Genomic DNA, 25,066 nt, shown 5'->3' with positions numbered 1-25,066 from the left:
TGGGCTCTCTGCATTGCTACTATGTGTTCCCTTCATGGGAGGGCCCCCCGTCCCCTCCAGGTGGGTCCCCTGCATCCCCCCATGAGGGCTTCCCACAGCCCCTTGAGGTGGGCTCGCTCTGTCCCCTCCATGGGTGTTCCCACCATCAAGATCATGTCTCCTCGAGGCTGAACCCCTCTCTGTCCCTTCTGGTGGGCTCCCTGCATTGTCTCTAGGGAAGACTAATCCCTAGAAGAAGACTGTCTCTAGGGTGAGACTCCCCACCCTCCCTGGGCAGCCTGTCCCAGGGCTCTGGCACCCTCACAGTAAAGAAGTTTCTCCTCACTTTCAGGTGGAACTTCCCGTGTCTCAGTTTGTGCCCATTACCCCTCATCCTGTCACTGGGCATCACTGAGAAGAGTCTGGCCCCATCCCCTTGACACCCGCCCCTAAGCTATTTGTGAGCATTGATAAGATCCCTCCTCAGTCTGCTCTTCTCCAGACTGAACAGCCCCAGCTCCCTCAGCCTCTCCTCGTAGCAGAGATGCTCCAGTCCTCTGACCATCTCCGTACCCCTCCGCTGGACTATCTCCAGTAGCTCCTTGTCTGTCTTGAACTGGGGGGCCCAGAACTGGACACCTTATTCCAGGTGTGACCTCACTACGGCAGTGTAGATGGGGAGGAGAACCTCCCTCGACCTGCTGGCCACACTCTTCCTCATGCACCCCAGGACACCATTGGCCTTCCTGGCCCCAAGGGCATGTTTTTGGCTCATGGGGAACTTGTTGTCCACCAGAACTCCCAGGTCTTTCTCCACAGAGCTGCGTTCCAACAGGTCATTCCCAGTCTGTACTGGTGCATGGGGTTATTCCTCCCGAGGTGGAGGACCCTACACTTGCCTTTTTTGAACTTCATGAGGTCCTTCTCTGCTCAGCTCTGCAGCTTGTCCTTGATGTTGGCCTGTGTCTATGAACTGCTCCCTTAGAGCTTGCAGTTACCTGCACATCTCTGACCACCCCGGACACCTTCAATGTCACCAGGCTGGTGTCTGAACAGCCCAGTCCTGCCCTCCATCTCCATTAATCATTATGGGAGCTGAGACAAGGGGCTCACATGCAGGTGCCTATTTTGTGCCCACCTGAACACCTGAGGCAAGAGGAATCCCACCTCCTGTGGGTTTGTGGTGTGCATGGAAGGGGGCTGAGTCCCCTTCTAGCCCCAGGACTACAAACCCACAAATGAGATGCTTCTATTGACTCATCTGCATCCCTTCCCTCAGCAGGGGTAAAGGAGATCCCTCCCAGTCACAATCTGTCTGTCCTGTCTAATGGTGGGACAAGGAAATCTCAGTCTTAGACCTAATTCTGTCTCTGAGAGGAGAAATGCTGCTACTGGAAAGAAGTGTCTCTCCTCACGTGCCAGATGAAACATCAGTGATTGCTTCAGCCTGTGTCACAGCACGTTCCCCTGGAGCCCCAGGAACACCTGGAGGGAGCCTAGAGGGGACAGAGGAAGAGACAACTTGGGCTGGTCCCTCTGCTGCTGAGCTGGGCTGGGCTCCTGGGGTGGAGGGAGCTGATGGCAAGTGGGCAGCGCTGCAGAGAGACAGCTCTGCCCAGGAGCAGCTCCTCTGCAGAGCGCAGCAGGGCTGAGGGCACTGCCTGCAGGCAGTGAGGGGAGAGGAGCCAGGCAGAGAGACGTTAAAGGCAGTGTGGGGTGGGAGGGTGCTGAGAGCTCACTGTGGGAGAAATCTTCACAGCCCTTGACATGGTAAGTCTCTGGCTGCAGGACAATGCAGGGGCAGTTGCTGGTGGGATTACCTGAAGCTGGTGCATCCCACAGTTTACAGGATCTGTCAGGATGTCTCTCACAGTATCTCTGTGGTAGAGGAGAAGAACATGCTCCAGAGCAGGGCTTCCCTGCTGCACTGTCAGAGGGACAGAGCATGACAGCTGCCTTCTGCTGGGGACAACTGCAGGGGTGTGCAGCCAGGGATGTCCAGGGCTGTCGTTCAGAGCAGGGTCCCTGCACCCCAGGGGTCTTTGTGCCAGGGCAGGGACTCTGCTGCCTGCCAGGGTCAGCACTCAGCCTGCCCAGGGAGCTCCCTATGGTGCTGCAGGGAGAAGCTGTGGGTGGAAGGAGTGACCCCAGGCAGGGCAGGGTCCTTCTGGTGTCGAGAGGGTGCTGTGTGGGTCAGGGCTGCTCACAGCTCCAGATCAGCACTAGGAAACTTGCAAGGGAATGTTTCAAGAGGAAGGTCAAGGCAGGGTTTGCTATAAAGAGATTTCCTGAGTCTGTGTTTTCAGTTTCCTGCTTGAGGGCAGGGGACAGGAGAGGAGCGGGGGGAAAGAGAAATAGAAAACTGTTCTCAGGTTTGAACAAGTCATTGAGACTCCTGAGCTGTAACTTTGAGTGGTCAGTAGGTCTGATAGGAGCCTTCTAAAGTGTCTTCAGCCACTCCTCTGCCTGTGGACAGCATCAGCATCACCTTTGCTGGACCCATCAGGGTGTTCTGCCCTTCTGAACCTCCAAACAGGACCACACACGCAGCCAGTGCCCTGCAAACAGGCAGGTTTGTGTAGGTGAGTTCACTGACATTGCAATGGGGTCTGTGAGTGCTGACAGGGAAACACCTCCCATCATTAAAATCTCCAGACAGCAGGGAAATTGTCTGGGAATGAGAGGAAACTAAAACCAGAAATGTTGTGGGAGGGAGAGTTCAGAAAATTCCATGTGACCCCCTCCAATGCAGACCCCTTCCTCTGAGCAAGCCCCCTTGCCTCCTCTCCCACCCACCAAAGCCTCTGCCCTCAGGGCCGTGGGGTCCAAGGCATGAACCCCCTCCTGTGCAGCCAGAGCTCCAGCAGAGCCGTGGTGCAGCTCTCCAGCCTCGTGCCCAGTTCCCTCTGCAGAGCACAGGGGCTGAGAGCAGCTGCCCGGCAATGCTGGTGTGTGGGAGGTGGCGTGCACAGCTGGGTCAGGGTAACACTGTCCTGAGGGCCCACCTGCCTCTGCCCTGGCCTCTCCCAGCCAGACCCTCACTGTATTTCCCTTGTTTCTCCACTTGTCTGTGTTATTGCTGTGGTTATTTCATTCTTGCTGCCAGGCTCTCTGGGGAGGTGGAGTTTCAGCTGCAGAGTCACACACTGATCTTGTGGGTCCTTTCATGCAGGTGTGTCCATGGGAACAAGAGTCCCAGCTTTCATCTCACCTGTAGGGCTTTGGGCAATGCAGCCTGTGGAACTGGAGAACAAGTTGGTTTTCCCTTAATCAGATGCTATCATTAAGACATTTGGCTACCTCCTTGAGGTTTCCTTCCAAACTCTGAGTTGCCCTCCAGTACACAAACCTGTCTGCTAGCATCCTTTTATTATCTGAAAGGCCCACAGAGAAATGGAGAGATGCTGCAATGGAGTAAATGTTGTTGGGTTGGTGAAATGAGCCATGAGTGTCCTGGGCTAGAAGTGGGGTGCTGAGACCTTGAGAAAGGATGAGTCATTTAGTGGTCTGAATTGGATCTCTCTGTTCTCAGCAGTGTCTGGTTGATTTTCAGGGTAACATGGGAGCCTGATCACCCTCCATCTTATGAAGTTGCAAGCCCAAGGCAGGTGGGAGAAGTCACAGGGACAGAGCAGCTTCCCTCACTCCTCACTAAGCTACAGGCAATCCTCTTGCCTTGCAGGACTCACTCTGTTCTCCCTGAGTGCAGCAGAAATGCTGAGGGTTTCTGACATCCAAGAATACTACCCGGGATGGGATGGGAGGAGGAGCTGTAAAAAAACCAAACCTCTCAAATTTCCTTCTGCCATCCTGGTTCCTTAACACTGGGAGTGCACGTGTTGACAGGCCTTGTATATTACAAGCGTCTCCATTTGACAAAATCAAACACCAGGTCTGCTCCCTGAAGCCACTATTCCCATGAACCGACTGCTGCAGAGCAGGGCTGACTCCTCAACAGTCAGTGGGTAGATGTCGTGCTCCTCATGACGCATTCAGCCACCATACACCAGGGCTCCAGGTAAGGGGCTGAAGGAAGTTCTTCTAGAAAAGGAAAACCACTGTGTGTGTGTAGCAGGGAGAGGGTTATTGGGAAATAGCTTTGATTTTGTTCAGAAAAATTTACCCTAAATTGTCACTGTTATTTCCTCCTTGCACAGTCGCACATGTCCAGAGGAACCAAATATCCAACAGCAGCTCCATCACCAAGTTCCTCCTCCTGGCATTTGCAGGCACGCTGGAGCTGCAGCTCTTGCACTTCTGGCTTTTCCTGGGCATCTACCTGGCTGCCCTCCTGGGCAATGGCCTCATCATCACTGCTGTAGCCTGTGACCACCGCCTCCACACCCCCATGTACTTCTTCCTCCTCAACCTCTCCCTCCTTGACCTGGGCTCCATCTCCACCATTCTCCCCATAGCCATGGCCAATCCCCTCTGGGACACCAGGACCATCTCCTATGTGGGATGTGCTCTCCAACTCTCTGTTAGCCTTCTTGATAGTGGCAGAGTATTGTCTTCTGACGGTCATGGCCTATGACCGCTACGTGGCCATCTGCAAACCCCTGCACTATGGGACCCTCCTGGGCAGCAGAGCTTGTGTCCACATGGCAGCAGCTGCCTGGGGCACAGGTTTCCTTTATGCTCTGCTGCACACGGCCAATACATTTTCACTACCTCTCTGCCAAGGCAATGCCCTGGACCAGTTCTTCTGTGAAATCCCCCACATCCTCAAGCTCTCCTGCTCACACTCCTACCTCAGGGAAGCAGGGCTTATTGTGGTTAGTGGCTGCTTAGCTTTAATGTGTTTTGTTTTCATTGTGCTGTCCTATGTGCAGATCTTCAGGGCCGTGCTGAGGATCCCCTCTCAGCAGGGACGGCACAAAGCCTTTTCCACATGCCTTCCTCACCTGGCCGTGGTCTCCCTGTTTGTCAGCACTGGCATGTTTGCCTACTTTAAACCTCCCTCCCTCTCTTCCTCGTCCCTGGATCTGGTGGTGGCAGTTCTGTACTCAGTGATTCCTCCAGCAGTGAACCCCCTCATCTACAGCATGAGGAATCAGGAACTCAAGGACGCACTGAAGAAGTTGATTCAGTCAGTAGTCTTTCAGCAGCAACATCTGCTGCCAACATCTCTTCACAAGTGATTTCTAGTGTGTCTGGGGAGCCTCCTGTGCTTTGGGCATTGTATCTGTGGTAATTCTGTTTATCCAGGAAAGTCTGCTTTCACTCAACTTCACCAGAGGCATGAATCCAGTCCGTCTCACCCATAGGTCTCTGCACATGTGTCTGCCACGATGGAACAGCTGGCCTCCCATGGCACATCTCTGTAATAAAAGGGGGTTTCCTCAGTGCTGGTGACTGGCGGTTGGGCTCTTTTTCCAAAGCTAAGGTCAGGAATGGGCTGAAGAGATTTTTCCCGTGAGGCTGTGCTGCTGTTCTGGGGTTCTCCATGGGCTGAGGGGAGGAGGGCATGGGGCGATGCATTAGGGAAGGAGACTTGGACTGAACGTTCACTTGTGGGTGCCACTGCCCCTGGAGATGGTGAATGATCAGCAGAGATCTGCCGGGGACTGTCTTCTTCTGGCTCCCATGCACCACAGCCCACTCACTCTGTGGAGCAGCACCACCAGCTTAAGGCCCTGCAGAGAGCACGGGAAGGGGGCTCATGGAAGGAAGCTGAGACATGAAAGCACAGGAGAGAGGGGGCTGGTCTGTGCCCTTGGTGCCATGGGCAGACCAGGAAGTTGACGCAGGGCGTTTGACACCCCCAGCCTCTCTCACCAGCCATTTCCAGCACTGGCTGCTCACCCTAGGTTTATGGGTGAGTTTTGCTGCGAGCTGCTGCGAGATCATCTCCATCCTGCTGCTGGGCTCAGCGCCTGTATCAGGGGATTGGCCAGCCCTGCCTGGCCTCTCTCCTGGCCCAGATCCTGTCAGACCCTGGAGCAGGGCTCTCTGTGAAGCCCCAAATGTGACATAGCCTGTCCAGGGGCTTGGAGAGGCTGACTAACAGGGAAGCCATGGGATAACAAACCACCAAGAACTGCTGTGGGCATCATGTCAGAGGGACCATTCCCCATCATGAATGCACCTTTCTTGTGCTGTGCCTGCACAGTGGGGCTGTGGGACCATATGTGGGGCAGTGGGGCTGGGCTTCACAGCACAGGGCTCAGACAGGGGCCACGAAGCAGCTGCCAGGGGGTGACAGCAAGGACAGGTACAGACAAGGAATTTATGCACATTGCCTCTGCTGTGCAGATATGACTTTGGAAAGGCAAAGCTCTTCTGGAGTTCGTGGCTGCAAGAACAGTCAGGAGCAAAACCAAGAGCTTCAACGGCTGTGTTAGAGATCGAGGCTGAAGAAGGAAAACGCAGGGCTGCTGCTGAGTGGGGAGGGGACTTTAACAACAGCAGACACTGATGCTGGTGCTGAGGGACTCAGTGCCGCCTTTGCCTGAGTCTTTCCTGAAAAGGTCTCACAGGCCTCTGTGTTCAATGAAGGGGTTCAAAGAAGAGGAGAGCACATGTTGGCAGGAACCTCATGAAATCACAGAAGGACAAATGCTGCTTTCTGCCCCTGCAGGTACTAACCCCGGTAATGTCACAGGCTGGGGGGCTGCCTGGCTGGGAGCAACACCATGAGAAAGGTCTTGGTGGGCAGGGAGCTGGACAGGAGGCAGCCATGTGCCCTGGCAGCAAGGGAGGCCACCAGCATCCTGGGTGGTGTGACCAGAAGCACAGCCAGGAGATGGAGCAAAGGGATTCTCTGGAATACCCCATCCAGATTTCAGATCCCCAATTCAGGAACGATGTTGGCAAGCCGGAGTGGGTTTAGCAAAGGGCCCTCAGGACAGCCAGGGACTGGACCACTTTGCCTGTGAGGAGAGGCGGAGGGAGCTGGGCTTGTCCAGCCCAGAGAAGGGAAGGCTGTGGGGGGATATCATCAAAGCTGGGCAGTACTGATGAGGAGGTCATGGGGAATAGAGACCCTGTCTCTTCACCATGGTGCATGGTGGGAGGACAAAAGACAATGGGAAGAAGATGAAAGAGGAGAGGTGCAGCCAGGACATGAGGAAAACTTTTTTCCCCAGGAGTTCAGCCAAGTGCTGGAACAGGTCACCCAGAGAAGTTGTGCAGTCTGTGTCCTTGGTGGTTTTCAAACTCGGACTGAATCAAGCTTTGAACACCTTGGTCTGACCCTGTTTCTGAGAGGTTGGACTGCAGACTTCCTTAGGTCCCTTCCAACCTCACGTCTCATGATCCTGTGATGATGTTGGGCCCTGTTTCTAACTGGAGCAGAGCTGATGATTATGGGGCATGAATCCTCCTGTGCTGTAAGTGGCCATCTAAACCAACATCCAGTTCAGTGAAGAGGGGTTGACACCTGAGTGTGACTCGCCCTGGGCAAAGACTGAGGAGTCCCAGGCAGGGAAGGTTTTGGGGGCATGGGACTCTGTGCAACACACCAAATTATCTCATTTTAATGCCCATGGGCCTGTCAGATGTCAGTTAATGTCAATGAAAATGAAAGTAAGAAGAATTTAAGACAAAATAAAACACAAAACAAAACAAAGAAATGTGTCAACACACTTCTAGCTTTTTTTCAGTCTTTGGGGGGGATTTCCTTTTTTGAAAAGGAAAGTGCTTTCCAGAACTGGGAATGGATGTAGGACACAAATATCTTCAGCTACAGGGACGCAGACACCTGGTGCCAGGGTAGATGCCCTGGGAATCCCTGCCCAGCCTCCATCTGCAGCTTGCAAGGTGCTCTGGTCTCCCACAGGTCCTCTGTGACAGATGCCAATCCCAGGCCAGCACCAGGTACACTGCGGCCCCTAAAAGTGACACTGGCTGTTTATGGTCAGACAACTGATGTCTGCCTGGAAAGGTGCACAATGTTTAATTATTTTTTTACATTAAATAAAAAATATAGAAGTAGATTTTCATCAGCTGAATCATTGGAGCACTTTTAAGACATGGCAATGTTTTCCCACCATGACAGAATGGGAATATCCAGGAAGTGGACCAATGGCAGAAGAACAAATATTGATCTTCCCCTGTGATTGTATTACCACTAATCTGTCTATTATTTCATCTCCCCTGTCATTCAGGTGTTTCCACCTCTCCTGATTCAATGGCCATGCCTAAGGACATCTTTTCAGCAGACTGTCTGGACTTATGCCCTACCCATTGCTCCCAGGATTCCTCCTCCACTTGCTCTTTGGTCATTCAGATGTCTCTCAACTATCTGGGTTCTGTTTTGAGCTTCAGGGAGTTAGAAACTTATCCCATCTTTCAGAAGTCTGATTAACTCTTTAGTCAACACCTTAATTGTGTTTATTTCTATCCTTTCTTTTCCCTCTGCCTAGAAGAGCTCTTGTACGGAAATCCCTAGTGAAAGGTGGATCATGTTAAATGCTGCTTGGACTTAGCATACAGCTGAGGAGAGAGTTTTAAAGTTTATTAAATTGTATTGTGTTTAACTTCTCTTTGTTGGCAATGAAGAGAAACCTTTCTTTGCCTGTGTGCAGCCAGTTCTCTAAGGAAAGCAGGTGGGAGCTGGTGCAAAGGAGCTGTAAAATCCAGCTGAAGACCTGGAGGAGAAGTGATGCAAGTCCCAGGTGGCCTATGAGGGAACCTATGGGCTAGGGGAGGTGAGGAGTAAGGCTGTCCATAGAGACCCCCAGGGACTGCTTGTCCCTTGCCATTACTAACAAAGCCTCCCCATGGACGCATAACAGCAGAAAAATGGAGGCAGTGCTGACATGCAGGCAAAGGCAGAGTGCAAGTGGCTTTGGTGCTTTGTCAAGCCTTGTTGTGTTTATCAAGCCAAACACCAAGCCCTGACCCCAGCCTTGGAGAATGGGGATCATTTTCATCACATGTGACTCAGGGCTCTTCCTGGGGCAGTGGGATGTGGGCTGTGCAATGCCAAGTGAAGGACAATGGTATCACACTGCCTGGCCTCTCTGCCAGGGGGCAAGGGGGCAAGGAGGTTCCAGTGGCATGAGAACAACGTGTCTACTCACAGGCCTTGGTGACAGAGGCATCAGCCACATACAAGGGGACCAAGGCCTCAGTTCTGTCAGGGACTTATCAGTACCCTTGGCCATGTCTACCGCAGGCTGTCCTAGGCTGTCTCATGCCTGTGCCTGTTTCTCTTCAGGCAGCAGACATCCAACCTGTTTCTCCAACAACATCTTCCTACATGTACCGATGTCTCTCTGTCCTCACCGGTGACTGTTCCTTGAAACAGACTCTGTTCCTAATCCAGACTCCCTCTGTGTCACCTGCTACACCACAGCACGACCCTTGGAGTGACATTTCTTTCTTTCTCATGTCCATTCTGGACCTCCCAAACTGCAGTTTTTGCTTTTTTTTCCTTCCTCATGCTCTTTTGCAGGTGCCACCACCACTGAAAGCAACTTTTATGCTGTCATGGGCTACATGATACTACACCCCCCAGATCTTCCTGTTCACTAGGCCTAAGAAGCCCAGGTCTCTCAGCCTCTCCACACATGGCCCCTAACATCATCTTGGCAAACATCCTCTGGATCATCTCCAGTTTCTTGCCATTCCTCCAAATTGTGCAGCCCCACACTGGGACACCCTATTCCAGATGTGGCCACACCAGAGCTGAGTCAAGACGGATGACAACTCCCTTTGTCGAGGTGGCCACGCTCCTCCCAGTGCAGCCCAATATGCACATGGCTATATTCCTGTTTATCACCACCACTGCTATGGCATCCCTTGTAATGCCCAGGCCCTTTTCTTTGAGGTTGCTCTTTGTCCAGTCAAGTCTGAGCCTGCCTTGATGAGGACGTACAAGTTAAATGAAACTGCAGGCCAAGACAGGCAGTACAATGGTGACCATCCCAGAAACACCTCGTGAAGGTGCAAAGCAAGACACACCATGTCTGATGAGAAAAGTGTAACCAGAGGTGGACTGTTTGTATGGGAGGGTATGAGCACGATCAAAGGGAACAATTTGGAAGGGGTTAAAGAAGGGAAAATAAAATACAAGGGAAAGCCAAGGATATGAACAGGGTTGTTCAGGGGTACCTGCCAAGCAGCCCTTCACCTGCAAAAGACTGACTGGAGTGAGACAAGAAAGATGAACTTGATCTGACCACATTTATGCCCTATTTCCATGGTCACGGGGCACCTGAGTGCTTTCCCTAAAATCATCAAAAGAAAAGCCATAGTGGGTGGAAACATGGAATCCTTCAGGCTGCAAGTTGCCTCAGGAGGTTTCTAGTCCAACCTCCTGCTCACAGCAGGGTCACCTGCAGGGTCAGACCAGGTTGCGTATGACTTAATTCACATTGAGCTTCAAGCCCTCTAAATATGGAGATGGCACCTACTCTCTGGGAAACCTCATTGATCATTGGTCCTCATCATCCCATCATGCACAACAATGAAGAGCCTGACTCTTCTGGATTACCTCCTGGTAGGTGTGGGAAGTCCGTTTTAGGGTCTCCCCAAAGCATTCTTTTCTCCTGAGTGAACAAATCCAGCTTTCTCAACCTCCCATAGTAATAAAGTCAATGTTATGCATTTGGCCTGAGTGTTCTGAGATGTTTAAGGCTCTTTGAATCTTGCTGGACTCTCTTGAATCTGCCAAGAACTTCAGGGTTGTTAGAATATCATCACTCTCTGGCCATAGCTTTGTGCATGTGTCACTCTCACTTGTTATCACAATGTAATGTCAGGTGTTGTAGGCTGTGAGGAGGGCCCAATCTGAACAACTAGTCATTCACAATTATACTTTGAACTTAAAATGTTTGAGGCCTTAGAGGCAACATCACACCACTTGGAGAGTTTCCTGAGGACTGGAAGGAAGCAAATGTCAGTCCTACCTTGAAGAAAGGCAAGAAGAAGGATCTTGGAAGGTTTCATAGTATCATAGAATATCTCAGGTTTGAAAGGACCCATAAAGATCATTGCCCCTGCCGAAGTCCAGCTCCCTGGTCCTCACAGGACTACCTAAAATTATATCATATGAGTAAGAGTATTGTCCTGGAATTCCATCCTATCTCCTCTAACATCCTCCTAGCCATGCTGATGAAATGTAGGTTGCACAAGTGGACAGTGAGGTGGATTGAGAACTGACCAAACAGCCAGGCTTAGAGAGTTGTGAGCAGGGGCACAAAGTGCAGCAGGAAGCCAGTCCCTCATTGTGTACCCCAGGAATTGATACTAGGTCCTATGCTGGTTAACCTCTTCATTAACAACATGGGCGATGGGGCATGGTGCACCCTCAGCAGGTTACTGATGGCACAGAAATGGGAGAAGTGGCTGAGACACCAGATGAGTGCTCTGCCATCCAGAGAGACCTTGACAGGTCTCTGGAGAACTGGGCAGAGAGGAAGCTCATGAAGTTCAACAAAGGGAAAAGCAAGTCCTGCACACCAGGAGAAATAATCCTCTGCACCAGTACAGGTTGAGGGCTGAGTGACCGAGAGCTTCTTGACAGTTTGGCAGAGAAGGACGTTTGGGGTTCTGGTAGACAGCAAGCTGAGCGAGAGCCAGCAGTGTGCCCTTGCAGCGAAGCCGGCCTACAGCCTCCTGGGCTGCATTAGGAAGACCATTGCCAGCAGGTCGAGGGAAATGATCCTTCCTCTCTACTCAACACTGGTGACACCACTTCTGCACTCCTGTGTCCAGCACTGGGCTCCCCAGTACAAGAGGGACCATGAATACAGCAGAGGTCCAGCAAAGGGTCACAAAGGTGATCACTGGACTGGAGCATCTTTCATATGAAGAGAAGCTGAGAGAGCTGGGACTGTTCAACCTGGAGAAAAGAAGGCTCGGTGGGGGAGTGGTGGTGTTTCTTGTCCATGTATTTGAATACCTGATGTGAGGACATGAAGAAGAGGAAGCCAGGCTCTTCTCAGTGATGCTCAGCAACAAGACAAGAGGCAATGGGCACAAATCTTAACACAGGAAATGTCACCTGAACATAAGAAAACACCTCTTTACTGTGGGTGGCTGATCTCTAGAAGCAACTGTCCAAAGAGATCGTGGAATCTCCCTCTGTGGAGGTATTCAAAGGCCATCTAGAGCCAATCCTGGACAACCTGCTCCAGATGACTGTGCTTGAGTAGGAAGGAGTTGGATTAGACAGTCTCCAAGAGGCGTCTTCCAATCCTCATTAGTCTGTGCCTTTAGAATGTCCAGCAGTGTTTCTGAGATATTTTCTGTGGTATCCCTGTGCTGGTTTGACTGCTAGTGCCCACAGAGCAGAGCCAGCTTGTGAGGATGAATTCCTTCACTGTATAATCCTGAGGACAGACCCAACCACAGATTCCAAAGGCCAGCAATGCCTCAGCCACGGTGTCCACCACCTCTGCCTCCACTGTCCAGTCCCTTCCCCTTGGGTTTTGGTTGGAAGGGACCTCTGAAGGTCTCTAGCACCATGGTCTGGTCTAAGCAGGGAGAACTTGACAGTTAGATCAGATTGGTCAGGGATTTCTCCTGCACTGCTTCAGTATCACGGTAGGTTTTTTCTCCCCTTAAATTCATTAGAAATTGCCCTTTCTGCCTTTTCTACTTCTGGTCCTCATTGTGTTTTGTCCTTTCCTCTTGTGTCTGCCCCCAGGCCAGATCCTCACACTGACTCTGACCAAGCATCATTGTACCACATCTGTCTGTGATGGAGTTAACTTTCTTTGTAGCAGCCTGTCCTGGTTTCATGGGGATAAAATTTATACAGTCAAGTTTCTGTTACATTTTATTTCAGTTTGTGGCCAGCTGTGGGATGGTGATCAAGGCCATTAGCAGGAAGGCAGGGCAGCTGCCCCAGGCTGGCCCACAGGTGTGTTCTACAAAATTAACCTCAGGTTCACTCTAAATTGGAAAACTTGCTGGGGAGAAGTGGGGGGGCTGTTTTTGTTCTGTTCTCTTCTTGCCTCCCTTCTTCACCTTTTTCTCAATGATTGCTATCCCTGGAGTGACTTGCCACCATTCTGTGGGCTAAGTATAATTTTGTGTGTTTTGTATTAGCATGGATATTAGTTTCCTTATTTTATTAAATCTGTTTAAATTTTAACCCACGAGTCTCCCTCCTTTTCCCAATTCTCTTTCTCGGTCGGGGAAGGGACATTGGGTGATAGAACAACTGCTTGTTGTTTAGCCCTGGGTGGGGGCTAAACGAAGACATAGCCCCTATACAGGGCTGTGCTTTTCATTGGTGGCTAACACAGTGCTGATCCCACACCAGGGTTCTGACTATTGCTGAACACTGCCCACAGAATCACACAGAATCACAGAATCAATCAGGTTGGAAGAGACCTCAGGGATCATCGAGTCCAACCATTGCCCTGACACCACCATGTCAACTAGACCATGGCACAAAGTGCCATGTCCAGTCTTTTCTTAAACACATCCGGAGATGGTGACTGCACTACCTCCCTGGGCAGCCCCTTCCGATATCTAATAACCCTTTCTGAGAAGAAATGCTTCCTAATGTCCAACCTGAACCTCCCCTGGCCAAGCTTGAGGCTGTGTCCTCTTGTCCTATCACTAGTTGCCTGGGAGAAGAGGCCGACTCCCACTTCAGTACAACCTCCCTTCAGGTAGTTGTGTGTAGGGGCCTGGACCGTGGGAAAGTTATAGAGAGAACATACCATAACAGCATGAGATAGCAAGAAAGCATAGGGATGTGGCTTGCTTAAGTTTATAGTAAGTATCCAATTAGAACAGTAGAGGTGGCACGCAGCCAGATTATGGACAATACTTGTAGCCAATAGTTTAGTGTGTAACTGTTACATAAGAGAATATGTAGGTTATAAAAGTGTGTGTTAACCAAAATAAAGAAGCTACTAGAGCACCGTATTGGTGTGCTGTAGTTCCTTCCTCGCGCGGACCCCAACATTATGGTGACCCTGACGTGATCGTTGCATCGGAGAAGGGGGACTAGACGAAAGACGCGAGGGTGACTGCTGTGCCGGCGGAGGTAAGCCGGGCCGTCCGAGGGAGATGGGGAATCCGTCCGAGAGAGACGGGGGAGCCGTTCGAGAGAGATGGGGAAGCCGTCTGAGAGAGATGGGGAGGCCGTCCGAGAGAGGCGGGGAATCTGTCCGAGAGAGACGGGGAAGCCGTCCGAGAGAGACGGGGAATTGTACGTCTATGTGATTAACGGCAGGATGGAGGGTGCAGTATCTGCACTGGAAAAGGCGGCGGTGGAATGTATTCTGCAGATAGCCGCGCAAAAAGAGATTAAGAGAAAAAGAAAAGAAGTAGAAACTTTGCTGGAATGGGGCCAGTGAAGAGGTTTCCTAAAAACCACTGATCAGTTGTTTTCTGCAGCTTGCTGGGACGATCTAGGGCAAGAACTTTTGAAATTAGTCATGGTGGGAGATAAAAAGGCTAGAAAGCTAGTTAAATCTTGGAAGAAAGTGAGGGATATGCTTGAGGCTATGTCCTCTGAGGCGAAAGTGCGATCCGCTCTCAAAAAAACACTAACAGAACCAGAAGAAAAAGAGCAGTTACCGGCGTACCCTGTAGAGGCAGCCCCTCCCTACGAGAACTTTCCGATACTCCCCCCCCGCCTCCCCCCGCCGGTTCAGCGCCCTCCACCCCCCCCCCTTCCCCCCCCACTGGCTCCGTGTCAGCTGTTTACCCTGCGATTGAGGAAGAGTTTTGGGGTGGAGAATCAACAGTCCCATTAGCCCCGTTAATGCCTTATGCAGTGGGGCCGGAGGTGACATCTGGGGTCTCGGTACCCCCTCCGGAGGCTGCTGGAGGCAAACAGCCACCGGTGAATCCTGAAACTGTACCCCTCCCCATGGAAGTAGAAACAAATGAGTTAGACGCCGCTCCTAAAGCGGACAGTAACGCGCCTTTGCGAGAGTTGCTGCAGCAACAGAACAGCAAATGCAGGAACTATTGAAAAGAACGGAGAGGCTAGATGGAGGAGCTAGTAAAACATCACGGCAACTTGCTTACAATAAAGCCTCGCAGGCGATATCTGACGGGTTAGAGGCTCTTGGACAGGCTATCGAGAAGCAGACAGCTCTGCCAGCAGAACCGGAACTTACTCCGGCAGAGCTAAAGCACAAAGAGGAAAGAATCCGGAAGTGGGCGCGAATTTGTGTGGAGAACGGAGACTGGGAGGAGGCAGCAGCTGACGCGTACCTACGCGGCAGATTTGGGAGTGGCCTGGACGGTCCGTCTCCTCCCCGGGGTGGGCCGTCGCCTCCCCGGGGCGGAACATCGTCTTCTCGTTCGCGCATGCGCCGACTGACTGACCCGCCGCGGCAAGAGCATAGCACTCACAGACCAGCAGGTGGAGCTCGAGCTCCATCTACGCCAATGTCAGACTCTCCAGATTCCGATGATCCTGGTGAAGAACAGAATACACGGCCTGAAGCATTACCCAGTTATGATCCAGGGCAACGATGGCGGGGAGTCATTCGAGAGGTTACCATCGAAGGAGTAATGTTACCACCTAATATCACCGCAATGCCAGTTTTCACACAAGAAGATCGTCGTCAATGGGCACCGTTTGATTGGAAAACTGTGAAGCAGTTACAAGAAGCAGTGATGCAGTATGGAATGGACAATAAACATGTGATGCAGTTGCTAACATCATTCTCTAAAAACCAAACAGTAACACAAGTGGACACCTGCCGGATTGTGAATACCTCCTACTTCAGTATCCACAAGACCTGGGAGAAGAAAATGATGCACGGGGCTTGGACAAAGAATTCAGAGCCCCTGCTAAATCACTCTGGTGGATGCTTTGATAACAAAGACACCTTCCTTCAGAATCCCCAGTATGTCTTTGATGTTAACAAGACTGAGGACAAAGTGTTGGTCTCCTTACAACAGAAGGATCCGTTCAGGTTTTAGAATTACAAGCTGTACTCCTGGCCTTACAAAAGTGGCACGAAGCACCCTTAAATTTGGTAGTGGATTCCCTATACCTGGTAAGGGTTGTGAAATGCATACACCAACCGTTGCTTCGCCATATCACCAATGAACTGTTGTTCAAAGCCTTTCTCGACCTATGGCATGAAACGCAACACCGTCTACACCCAGTATTTGTCACCCACATTAGAAGCCATACCAGTTTACCCAGAGGTTTGGTGGAAGGAAACTCCCGAGCCGATCAGTTGGTATCCATGTTTCCGGTGGACAGATCCCCACAAGCAAAATTAACAGAGGCTCGACAATCTCACCAGTTTTTTCACCAATCTGCAGCAGCATTGCGATCGCAATTCCAATTGACAAAGACTGATGCAAGGGCGATTATAGCTTCTTGCCCTGATTGTGCTAGAATACCTGTGTTACAGATTGTAGGAGCAAATCCCAGGGGACTCCAAACCAGACAGATTTGGCAAACAGACATCACCGAATATGCTGCTTTTGGCCGACTCAAATATATCCATGTATCAATTGACACCTGCTCCGGTCACATGTGGGCTACAGCCCTGACCTCCATGACAGCTAAGGCTGTTAAAAAACATCTGTTGCAAGCTATTGCAGTAATGGGCCAGCCAGAACAAATTAAGACTGATAATGGCCCTGCCTATCGATCTGAATTGCTTGCAGAATTTATGCAGAAATGGGGTATTACACGTGTACGCGGTATTCTATATAATTCTACAGGGCAGGCAATTGTGGAACGTGTGCATCACACATTAAAAGAGCATTTAGAAATTATTCGAAAACAGGGGGAGATGGGACCACAGGATGCACTACATAAAACATTGTTTGTATTAAATTGGCTAAACCCTAAGCAGAACTCGCAAACACCACCTGCCGTAGCTCACGGGCAGGGAAATCAAAAAGACTTCAGTAATACAAACGTACCAGTAAGGGTATTTATCCCAGAATCAGGCACTTGGGAAGGGCCAAAGCAATTAATAACCTGGGGCAGAGGGTATGCTTGTGTCTCCACAGGAAATAACTGCCAATGGGTTCCGGCCAAATGGGTGAAGCCGTGGCTAGATGAACCAGCCGACGCTACAGGACCAGACAACTCTAACACCAGAGACCTTGAGGAGGTGTGATCACCGCCTTGCACGTATCATCTGGCCGTGACTCCAGAATCTGAATCCAGAACAGAAGATGCGGGAACATCATGGGTTTTTTGGACAAACTGGTTGGGTGGTCTGGGAATTAGAGGGTGGATAGCCAGCCTAGTGAAAGGCTTGGCGCAAGTATTGCTTTTCATTTTTGTCTTGGTACTCTGTATCATAGAAGGTTTGCAGGGAATGATATCAAGAACCATTGCTATTGTATTAAGAAAGAAAGGGCGAGATGTAGGGGCCTGGACCATGGGAAAGTTATAGAGAGAACATACCAGTACACTCTTATGTAACAGCATGAGATAGTAAGAAAGCATAGGGATGTGGCTTGCTTAAGTTTATAGTAAGTATCCAATTAGAACAGTAGAGGTGGCACACAGCCAGATTATGGACAATACTTGTAGCCAATAGCTTAGTGTGTGACCGTTACATAAGAGAGTATGTAGGTTATAAAAGTGTGTGTTAACCAAAATAAAGAAGATACTAGAGCACCATATTGGTGTGCTGTAGTTCCTTCCTCGCGCGGACCCCAACACATTGAGAATTGTTTTTGCTTGCTTCTAAGATAAAGGAGCTGAGACCAGTTCACAGGGCCTTTTGAGGCATGAAAGAAGTAAACGTGTTGAAGGTCAGTTCTGAACACAGAGCTGAAAACAGGGAACGGTTGTTGTTATCTTGAACTGCATAGTCCGGCTCCTGCATTACAGCAGTTAAATAGGGTAGTAGAATAACAATAAAAAAAAAAAAAACGTAGGCCTTTCGGCTTCAGGCCCTTGCATCCTTGATCTCAGAGTCTGTGCTGCCTTTTCTGCCTGCCGCAGCTGCAATTTCTTGTTGTGACTCTGCCATGATCAATATAATGATAAACAGTAACAGTACCTGACCACAGGGCAACATCAGCTGCTATCATTTGGTGGCAGATGGAGGGACTGTGTTTGCATCCCCAAGGCAAAAACTTGGAAAGTATATTGTTTTTGTTGCCAGGTAAAGGCAAACTGGTCTTGGCTTTCTGAAGCAATGTCTAGCGAAAAGAAAGCATTAGCAAGGTCTATCACCACTCTCCAGGGTTGTAAACTTTTGCTGATTTTTTTTTTTTATAGGAGTAACCGTGTCTGGTACAGTAACTGCATGGGGTGGGGGGGGTGGGGGACTTTATTCAGTTCTCTGTAATATACAGTCATTCTCCAAGTGCCATCTGGTTTGGGTAATTTCCTCCCCCCCCCCCCCCCCCCCCCCCCCCGAATACGATACTGTTTTTACTGTTATCACCTTGGCAGACACAGGCAGCACAACAGGATCCCACTTCGGGAATGCACGCAAGACAGTTATAGGTCGAACAGCAAATCCTGCTTGCGAAGTTCCAAAGCAGAAGCAACCATTTAAAGTTTCAACTGTTCGTCCTGTCAACATATCAATACTCAAGAAATATTCTTTAATTGGGGCAATTAACACAGTTGCAGTAAACGGTGTAGCATTTTCTATTGTTCAGGTCACGTTAGCTTGGAGGGCAGGGGTCAGATTTCCCCCCAATCCACAGATCTGTGATGTGGCGTCTTTATTATTAACAATACTATGCAGTACAGTAACTTCAGCTCCAGTATTCACCAGAGCTAATGTAAAGTTTACATGTGTAAACCCCCCCCCCGCCCCAAGACAGCCACTTTATTGTTCATTTGTCAAGTAGTGTCGTGCATTGCGGTGGCAGGAGGGGCAGAGGGTGGGCGCGGGGTCGGTGATGGGGCTGGGGGTGGTCGGCTTTTTCGCGTAAATGCTAACTCTTGCCATTTGCGGAACATTTCTGATGTTGCGATCCCGTCTGTTTCTGATTGTGGGATGCCGGCTTGTATAAGATCATTCCACATTTGTTTTCTTGTCACCCATGTTGTAAACCCCTTTGCTTTTGCCGACTTTCCTTTATTCACCACCCGAATAGATGGCCCTGAACTTACAGCCCCAATTTCCCTTAAGGTATCTGCTAGGGCGCCTATATTACTCGTAGCATTTGTCACTGATGATATAATGAGGGGCTTTAGTGAGGCAGGCGCTCCTCTCAGGAACTGCATTTTGGTACTTCTCATTACGGGTGTACTGTCTGGACTAGATCCTGTAACTAACGCATGAGCCATCCTCATCTGCCGCACCAAATTAATACCTTCTTCCAATGTGCACCAGCTTACAAGGGACAACCCTAATTCAACAGGTTCTGCATATGCTGTTAAAACTGCTGCACACAACCACTGATACAGCATAGGTGCAATAATGGCTCGCCCATCAGGGCCCCTGACACTTTGCAACTGAGCATATCCCCGCTGTATCTGATCTTCATGGGCTATAGGGCTTAATAAATCTTTTTCACCTGCTAATAAATGAAAAGAGGCAGCCTCACTGTCCCAAGCTTGCAAAATCCATGCCAGTATGCCTTCCCCACTCTTCTGCTGATAGATCTCTAAAAACTCCCTTAATTCTTTTGGAGTGTAAGTACGTGTGACCTGCACTCCCCCGTCCGCTTGTTCCTGCTGCCCCATCATTTGTATGAGGGGTCGTGCTTCCACCACCTTCCTGCCTTTTAAGTCCGGATCAAATTCAAACTCAATCTCAGAGTCCAAGGATTCACTCCCAATATTTCCATATTTATCCCTTCGTCCATTAGCAATACGCGCTACCAACCGCTCTACATTATCTTGCAACTCATAGCACCGCTCTGCTTGAATAGTAATTACTTCATGCGCAATCACCTTTTCATCCTGTAAAGTCCGGACTTCCTTCTCTAATTCTCTCACTCTACTCCGTAATGCAACATTTTCACGGTGAAAAGCTCTAAGACCAGTAGCTAATAACCATTCCAATCTCCCCGCTAATTTACGAGAAGAATCTGATGCCCTTTTCCATGGCAACCCGCGCACAGCTGTGTCAATTGCCTGGGGGTCATCGCCACCCCGTCATCTATTTCAGGCCATGCTTCTGACGGAGCCAGCGTAGCCAGGAAAGTGGCCACGAGGGCCCATTCCTCAGTACTGGGCCATCCCGGAATGTGGGGAGTCACCGTCACGGCCTCCCAGTCCCCGACTTCTTTTTCAGCCATGGCATGACTGTTCCTGGATCCTGCCGACTACGCCAAAATGTGTGAGCCGATACAGGCAGGACGCAGGAACAGCCACAAGACCACGGATAAAATGCAAAGAGCAAATTTATTCCTGTTACCTCGCAAACCGGGGGATCTCCGAAGCAGCACCCGGGGCAAAGGTACGCAAGCGGGGACGCAGGCACCGCGGAGCTCGGTTCCTGCTAGACAGAGAGTGAGAGATTCCGGGCCTGCTGCCTTCGCCTGTATATAAAGGATTTCTAGCAGGCGGCAGTTTTCCACTGTGCTTTGATGTTTCTCACAGCAGGGCAGGAATCTCAGGCATGAACTATTAGGTGCCCGTGAGTCTTATCACAGGCCTATGTTATCTGAATGCAGATGTTCTACTTGTCCAGCACACAAGACTAAAAAACAGTTACTAGTATGATATATGTGTTTTTTGGCACCGCAGGTGCAAGTCACTTGAGCGTATTTACAATCCTCCTCGCCAATCTTCTGTTATATTCCCACACCTAGCAATGACCCTAGCGCTCACCTGGAGTGCCCTAGGCCCAAACGGTGACGATCCCGAACCCTGTCCCTACTGGTGACTAGCACTAGCCCTAGCAACGGCCCTAACTGTCACCCAGAGAGTCCTAGGTTGTAACAGTGAAGAACCCGAACCCTGACACTACTGGTGAACAGGACTAGCCCAAGACGTAGAAACGACCCTAACTCTCACCCGGAGGGCCCTAGGCCCAAACCGTGACAAACCCGAATCCTGACCCTCCTGGTTACTAGTACTAGACCTAACAATAGCGACGGCCCTAACAATCACCCGGAGGGCCCTAGGCCCTAACCGTGAAGATACCAAAACCTGACCATCCTGGTGACTATTCCCAAGCCCTAGCAACAGCCTTAACCGTCACACAAAGGGCCCTAGGCCCTAACCGTGACGACCCCGAAACCTGACCCTACTGATGACTAGGCCTAGCATTAACTGTAGCAACGGCCCTCACAGTCACCCGGAGGTACCAATGCCCTAACCGTGATGAAACCAAAGCCTGACTTTCTGGTGACTAGACCTGGCCTAACCCTAGCAACCGTCCTAACCATCACCCAGAGGGCCCTAGGCCCTAACCGTGACGAACCCGCACCTGACTCTACTGGTGAATAGTCCTAGCCCTAACCCTAGCAACGGCCCTAACCGTCACCCGGAGGGCCCTAGGCACAAACCGTGGCGAAACCGAACCGTGACCCTACTGGTGACTAGCCCCGGCCTAACCCTAGCTACGGCCCTAAATGTCACCCGGAGGGCCCTAGGCCCTAAACGTGATGAACCGAACCCTGAACCTCCTTGTGACTAGCCCTAGCCCTAGCAACGGCCTTAACCATCACCCAGAGGGCCCTAGGCCCTAACCGTGAAGATTCCCAACCCTGACCCCACTAGTGAACAGGCCTAGCCCTAACTCTAGCAATGGCCCAAACGGTCACCCGGAGCGCCCTAGGCCGTAGCCCCGAAGAACACTAACCGTGACCATCCTGGTGACCTGTCCTAGCCCTAACCTTAGCAATGACCCTAACCGTCACCCGGACGTGCTTAGTCCTTAACCGTGACGAACCCGAAGCCTGACCCTACTGGTGACTAGACCTGGCCTAATCCTAGCAACCATCCTAACCATCACCCGGTGGGTCGTGGGCCCTAGGCCCTAACTGTGACGAAACCAAAGCCTGACCGTACTGGTAACTAGACCTAGACCTAACCCTACCAACGGCACTAACCGTCACCCAGAGGGCCTTAGGCCCTAACCGTAACGATCCCGAACCCTGACCCTACTGGTGACTAGTCCAAGCCTAACAGTAGCAACGGCCCTAAGAGTCACCCGGATGGCTCTAGGCTCTAACAGTGACGGTCCCGAACCCTGAACCTACTCGTAACTACCCCTAGACCTACCCCTATCAAGGGCCCTAAAAGTAACCCAGAGGGGTAGGCTCTAACGGTGACGATCCCGAACCATGACCCTACTCTTGACTGGCCCTAACCCTAAATCTTGCAATGGCCCTAACTGTCACTCTGAGGGACCTAAGCCCTAACCGTGGCGAAACCAAACCCTGACCCTACTGCTGACTAGCCCTGGCCTAACCCTAGCAAAAACCCTAACCGTCATCCAGAGGGCCCTAGGCTCTAACCGTGATGAACCCAAACCTTGACCCTTCTAGTGACTAAGCCTAGCCCTAGAAATGACCCTAACCATCACCCGGAGGGCCCTAGGCCCTAACTGTGGTGAAACTGAACCCTGACCCTACTGGTGACTAGCCCTGGCCTAAGCCTAGGAATGGCCCTAAGTGTCACCCGGAGGGCCCTAGGCTCTAACCGTGATGAACCCGAACCGTGACCCTCCTTGTGACTAGGTCCTAGCCCTTGCAATGGCCTTAACTGTCACACAAAGGGCCCTAGGCCCTAATCGTGACGACCCCGAACCACGACCCTACTGGTGACTAGGCCTAGACCTAGCAAGGGCTCTATCAGTCATCCAGAGGGCTCTAGGCTCTAACTGTGACGAACCCGAACCCTGGCTGTACTGGGACCAGGCCTAGCCATAACCCTAGCAACGGCCCTAACTGTCACCTGGAGGCTCCTGGGACCTAACTGTGATGAATCTGAACCCTGACCATACTAGTGACTAGCCCTGGCCTAACCCTAGCAACGGCCTTAACCATCACCCGGAGGGCCCTAGGCCCTAACCATGACAAACTCGTACCCTGACCCTCCTGGTGACTACTCCTAGCTCTAACCCCAGCAATGGCCCTAACTTTCACCCAGAGGGCCCTAGGCCCAAACAGTGACGATCCTGAACCCTGACCTTACTTGTGACTAGCCCAGGCCTAACGCAAGCAACGGCCCTAACCGTCACCCGGAGGTCCCTAAGCTCTAACAGTGATGATCATAAACCCTGACTCTACTGGTAACTAGACCTAGACCTAATCCTACCAACGGCACTAACCGTCAGCCAGAGAGGCTTAAGCCCTAACCGTAACCAACCCGAACCCTGACCCTACTGGTCACTAACCCACGCCTAACACCAGCAACGGCCCTAACAGTCACCCGGAGGGCCTAGGTTCTAAAAGTGACGGTCCCGAACCCTGAACCTACTGGGAACTAGCCCTAGACCTACCCTTACCAAGGGCCCTAACAGTCAACCGGAGGGCCCTGGGCCCTAGGCCCTAGCCCTCACGAACCCTAACCGTGACCATCCTGGTTACTAATCCTAGCCCTAACCCTAGCAACTACCGTAACCATCACACGGAGTGCCTTACGCCCTAACCTTGACGAACACGAACCCTGACCCTACTGGTGAACAGGCCTAACCCTAACCCTAGAATCGACCTTAACCGTCACCCGGAGGGCCTTAGACCCTAACCGTGACGATACCGAATACTGACCATCCTGGAGACGAGCCCAGGCCTAACCCCAGCAATGGCCCTAACTGTCACCGGGAGGCTCCAAGGCCCTAACCGTGACGTAACCAAAGCCTGATCCTACTGGTGACTAGACCTGGCCTAACCCTAGCAACGGCCCTAACCATCACCCAGCGGGCACTAGGCCCTAACTGTGACGATCCCGAACCCTGTCCCTACTGTTGATTAGCCCATGCCTAACCGTAGCAATGTCCCTAACCACCACCCGGAGGGCCCTAAGCCCTAACCATGACGAACACGAACCCTGACCCTACTGGTGACTAGACCTAGTCCTAGCAAGGGCCCTAACAGTCATTCGGAGGGCCGTAGACCCTAACCGTGACAAACCCAAACTCTGACCCTACTGGTGACTAGCCCTTGCCCTAGCAACGGCCCTAACTGTCAACAGGAGGCTTCTGGGCCCTAACTGTGATGAAACCGAACGCTGACCCTACTGGTTACTAGCCCTAGCCCTAGCACAAGCAACAACCCTAACAGTCACCCGGAGTGCCTTACGCCCTGAACTTGACGAACCCGAAGCCTGACCCTACCGGTGAACAGGCCTAACCCTAACCCTAGCGATGACCCTAATCGTCAACCGGAGGGCCTTAGGCCCTAGCCGTGACAATTCCAAACCATTTCTACTGGTGACTAGACCTGGCCTAACCCTAGCAATGGCCCTAAATCTCAACTGGAGGGCCCTAGGCCCTAATGGTGACGATCCCGAACCCTGACCCTACTGGTGATTAGCTCTAGCCCTAGCAACGGCCCTAACCTTCACCCGGAGGGCCCTAGGCCCTAACTGTGATGAACCCAAACCGTGACTCTACTGGTGACGAGGCCTAGCCCTAGCCCTACGAACGGCCATAATCGTCATCCGGAAGGCCCTAGGCCCTAACCGTGACGAACCCGAACCCTGACCATACTGGCGATTATCCCTGGCCTAACGGTAGCAAAGGCCCTAACTGTCACCAGGAGGCTCCTGGGCCCTAACAGTGACAAAACTGAACCCTGAACCTACTGGTGACTAGCCCTGACCTAACCCTAGCAACGGCTCTTACCATCACCCGGAGAGCCATAGGCCCTAACCGTGACGATCCCGAACCCTGACCCTACTGGTGACTAGCCCAGGCCTATCACCAGCAATGGCCTTAACAGTCACCCGGAGGGCCTAGGTTCTAACAGTGATGGTCCCGAACCCTGAACCTACTGGTTACTGGCCCTAGCCCTAATTCTTACAATGGCCCTAACTGTCACTCTGAGGGCCCTAAGCCCTAACCGTGACGAAACCGAACCCTGATCCTACTCATGACTAGCCCTGGCCTCGCCCTAGCAACAACCCTAACCATCATCCGGAGTGCCCTAGGCCCTAACTGTGATGAACCCGAACCCTGACCCTACTGGTGACTAAGCCTAGCCCTAGAAACAACCCTAACAATCACCCGGAGGGCCCTAGGCCCTATACCATGGCGAACACGAACCCTGACCCAACTGGTGACTAGCCCTAGCCCTAGCAATGTCCCTAACCATCACA

The 25,066-nt window shown here is 51.4% G+C and overlaps 1 pseudogene; it reads left to right on the top strand.

Moving 5' to 3' along the window:
• The first annotated feature begins 3,897 nt into the window (after positions 1-3,897).
• On the top strand, positions 3,898-5,120 carry LOC137677067 (olfactory receptor 14J1-like; annotated as a pseudogene).
• Positions 5,121-25,066: the final 19,946 nt, after the last annotated feature.

The sequence above is a fragment of the Nyctibius grandis genome (assembly GCF_013368605.1).
Source record: "Nyctibius grandis isolate bNycGra1 chromosome 34 unlocalized genomic scaffold, bNycGra1.pri SUPER_34_unloc_3, whole genome shotgun sequence".
NCBI classification, from domain to species: domain Eukaryota; kingdom Metazoa; phylum Chordata; class Aves; order Nyctibiiformes; family Nyctibiidae; genus Nyctibius; species Nyctibius grandis.
This window is presented reverse-complemented; position numbering and strand designations above follow the sequence as displayed.